This window comes from Podarcis cretensis, assembly GCF_951804945.1.
Source record: "Podarcis cretensis genome assembly, chromosome: 3".
Lineage (NCBI taxonomy): Eukaryota > Metazoa > Chordata > Lepidosauria > Squamata > Lacertidae > Podarcis > Podarcis cretensis.
Genome location: NC_137172.1, coordinates 20,391,754 through 20,396,463, shown reverse-complemented (window position 1 = coordinate 20,396,463; position 4,710 = coordinate 20,391,754).

Genomic DNA, 4,710 nt, shown 5'->3' with positions numbered 1-4,710 from the left:
GCTACTTCTTTAACTTTTTGGTGTGAATGTGGCCCCTCTCTTGGAGCGAAGACGAGAGATAAGGGTGCCCTAATATTATAAACGGACAAGCCATTCAAGCAGGGAAGCGTATTGCGTAAGCAGTTAGGTCAGAAAGTTACACAGATGGGTGTTATGCAAAGTGCTGAAAAGGGAAGGGGAAAACAATGGTTTCATTGAGAGCTTAAACCCCAGCAGCGTCATGAGTTCTGAAAAGCACACTTCTGTGATCTCACACTAATAAGAACATCCTGCACTGTTTGAAAAGCGATTGGATGAGGCCTGGGAACAGGGTAGATTTGATTTAAATCAAGTCAATTTAAATCACGATTTGAATCACTAGTCAGTAAGACTTGATTTAAATCATTTTTTTACAGAAAGACTCATTCTTGTTGGTATAATCTTAATATTTACAACCAGGAAGGTTTCATTTTTGGAATAATAAATTTTCAGAGTAGTTTTTACAGTTATATCAAAAATTACTGATTTGGTTATACTATTAAAAATACATAGACCAATAATTATGAAATTATTGTGAGGTTTAATAAGTTAACTGTTTATATTTGGACAACTTTTCTGCTATACTTTATTGGAAGGAGAAAAATAATCATTTCCTTAATAACAATTTTTTAAAAAATAACTAAAGCAATAGCATTATAGCATATGTATCCATGTTTGTTAACTGAAGTGGTTAAACGGTTTTTTTTAAAAAAAACTTAGACTGAATTTTAGCACACATGAAAAACTTAAATCAAACCCTTATTTCCTGATGAATAGCCTTTGGACTATAATGTAACTTACGGTAAATAGAAAACTATCTTTAGAAAGATTTTTCCTCCAAAAGCATTTAATTTTAAAAATCCAATTTAAGAAATTTTAAGAAATCTGATTTAAATAAAAAAATCCGTTTTATTTTTCATTTTTTAATCATTTATTTTTATCCACCCTGCCTGGGAAGCTGACAGTTCAAACTTAGAGTTTGGGGTGCAGGAAAAGAGTGGCAATGATGATACAGACCACATGTTTCTGGTTCCCTGCGGTCTAGCTCCCAAAATTCCAAACTGCGGCAATCGATGCCGTCATGCCTTTTCAGCGGTTCTCAACCTGTGGGTTCTCAGATGTTGTTGGACTACAACTCCCATCATCCCTGAGCTCTGGCCTTGCTAGCTAGGGGTGATGGGAGTTGTAGTTCAACAACATCTGGGGACTCACAGGTTGAGAAAGGCTATGCTATACGGTCATAGGAAGCTCAGTACTTGCCTACACGAACTGGCAGGATTTGAGACACAGAACATTCCCAGACCTACTGGGAGATGCTGTGTACCGAACTGAGCAGATGTTGCGCTGCTAAGCTACAGCCCAGTTTCCTATAGTTGCTATGAGTCAACTATCACACATCAGGAAAACCTTGTGGTTTTTGACCACAGGGATATCCCTTGGGTGGAGGTTCTGATGCCTAAGTCCCAGTTCCTGTTCCATGTCAGGAATGCCTCCTCCTCAATTGCTCCATGACCTTGAATGAGACACAACACTTAGAACTGCTTTTGTAGCCTTCACCCCTGTGCCTCAAGTCTCGCTGCAGGGGGAAGCCAGATGGCAGCAATCGTCATGTGGAAAAGGCAGGGCGGTCGGTCAGACCAAGACATTTTGCTGCCTGAAAGAGCAGACGAAAGAGAGAGAGAGAGATACAGAATGTGTCTTTTACAAATTAGTCATGTGCATTCATGACTGGTGTCTTGCTTAATATTCACAAAAGCAAAATTCATTGGTGCTGCAGAGTAATTTAGGCCATGCCATTTTAGGGGGTGAAACTTAATTTTTGCAAATTTATTCCGTGAGGGGGTCTTAAAAATGTGTTTTGCGGTGTGAAGAATTCGAATCTGCTATTCATTTTGTGTCCGGACATTTATCTTGGTAAGTCAGTGTTTGATGAAGAAGCATATAAACTGTTTTTTGTTTTTGAAAACCAAAGAATTTTGACTTTACCTTCTGAAAATAGCAATATATAACTGCAAGTCCTTGGCAATCATTTTTAAGGATGCCATTTTATACACATGTTACTTGCCAAGCAAAACTAAATTACAGTGGTGCCCCACAAGACGAATGCCTCGCAAGACAGAAAACTCGCTAGACGAAAGAGTTTTCCGTTTTGGAGGTGCTTCGCAAAACGAATTTCCTATGGGCTTGCTTCGCAAGACGAAAATGTCTTGCGAGTTCCTGCGGGTTTTTTCCCCTCCCCCCCCTTTTTCTAAGCTGCTAAACCGCTTATGCGCTTATCCGCTAAGCCGCTAAAAGCCGCTAAAAGCGCTAAACCGCTAATAGCGCTAATCCGCTAAGATGTCAATGGGCTTGCTTCGCAAGACGAAAAAACCGCTAGATGAAGAGACTCGCGGAACAGATTCTTTTCGTCTTGCGAGGCACCACTGTATATTAATTTAACCAAACTATCTTTTCTTTTATAAATATTTATTGAGATTTTTTAAATACAAAAATGCAAAAATAATAAACAATATGACATGTATCATAACATATTTTCAAAGCTTCTTTGGACTCCCTCACATCTCCCGCTCCCACTTGCATCATTGTAAAACTTTTTCCAGCAATTTATCAACTTGTTTACATTCTTAAATCTCATTCATTTAATTTAGTCTAATAATTCTCCAAAAAGTTTATATTTTCCTCAATCTCATTTATCATCCAGATTACGTCTAATTTAGTGGTGCTCAATTATTTATGATCTGGCATCCTTCTTAACATTCAACCAAATTACAGTGTTTTTGTAAATAAATCCTAAATTTCTTCCAGTCTTCTTCAACCCTCTCCTCTCCCAGGTCTCGGATTCTGCCGGTCATCTCAGCCAATTCCATATAGTCTATCAGTTGCATCTGCCATTCTTCCAGTGTGGGTAGATCTTGGGTTTTCCAATGCTTAGCAATGAGTATCCTTGCTGCCGTTGTTGCATACAGGAAAAAAGTTCTGTCCTTCTTTGTCACCCTCTGGCCGACAATACCCAGGAGGAAGGCCTCTGGTTTCTTAGGGAAAGAATACTTAAATACCTTTTTCAACTCATTATATATCATTTCCCAGAAGGCCTTCACTCTAGGGCACGTCCACCAGAGGTGAAAGAATGTTCCTTCATTTCCTTTACATTTCCAGCATTTGTTATCAGACAAATGGTATATTTTGGCAAGTTTAACTGGGGTCATGTACCATCTATATATCATTTTCATTACATTTTCCTTCAAAGCATTACATGCAGTGAAGTTCAACCCAGTGGTCCACAACCTTTCCCAGTCCTCAAACATAATGTTATACCCAATATCCTGTGCCCACTTTATCATAGCCGATTTAACCATTTCATCTTGTGTGTTCCATTTTGACAGCAAGTTATACATTCTTGAAAGTACCTTGGTCTTAGGTTCTAACAATTCTGTTTCCAATTTAGATTTCTCCACCTGGAACCCTAACTTTTTGTCATTTTTAAAGACTTCTTTAATCTGAGCGTAATGTAACCAGTCTCGCACTTTATCCTTCATTTTCTCCAAACTCTGCAATTTCCAATTGTCTCCATCTTTTTCTAGTATTTCCCCATATTTTGGCCATTTGGCCTCCATATTGGGTCTTTTTCGGGCCTTAGCTTCCAGAGGTGATAGCCACCTTGGGGTTTTATTTTCCAATAAGTCTTTATATTTTGTCCAGACATTAAACACTGCTTTTCTGACAATATGGTTCTTAAAGGCCTTATTGATCTTAACCTTGTCATACCATAAGTATGCATGCCAACCAAAAGCATTGTTGAAACCTTCCAGATCCAGTACGTCAGTGTCTTCTAGAAGTAGCCAGTCTTTTAGCCAGCAGAAAGCTGCGGCCTCATAGTACAACTTTAAGTCTGGCAGGGCAAAGCCCCCTCTTTCTTTCGCATCAGTTAGTATCTTAAACTTAATTCTGGGCTTTTTGCCCTGCCAGACAAACTTAGATATATCTCTCTGCCACTTCCGGAAGCACTCCGTCTTGTCCACAATCTGTTTGGAACAAAAACAACATTTTTGGCAATACATTCATCTTGATAGCAGCAATTCGGCCTAACAAAGAATAACCAAACTATCTTTTCAATTCCCAAGCCCTGATATAACTTCTTAGCACCCCTCATTTCTGGAATTTGAAAGCTGAAAAATTCAACGTGGCGTATTATCTTTTCCTGTGCCAAGGAACTGTTTTCCAAAGTTCGTAATTCATATAAACTTATGGTCAAGCCTACAACATGCTTCCCATTTTGAGGGGAGTCACTGAAGGAGATTTGAAGGTTAACAGCCAAACCCTCTGTGCTGTTTTGCTGGTAGTGGGATCCATTTGCATAGCCATCTTTGAGCTGGAAGAGTCACCCGAAAGGTAACTTTTCCATTCAGTGTTTCCGTGATAAAATAGTCTTGTGAAAGAGGCCTGAAGGCTAATAATAATAATAATAATAATAATAATAATAATAATGTGTTTGAATCCTCCTCAGTGAAATTGGGGGAGATCTTAAAATGCTATGCTTTGTGGGCACATTGTCTAGTAACTTTGAAATTATTTCAGATTCACAAAAGATTGGAACAGAACAATTATGTTGCCATTTTGAAATCACAGGCTTCCCCAAACTCTGAAAACATTTTCCCTCTCTCTCTCTCTCTCTCTCTCTCTCTCTCTCTCTTT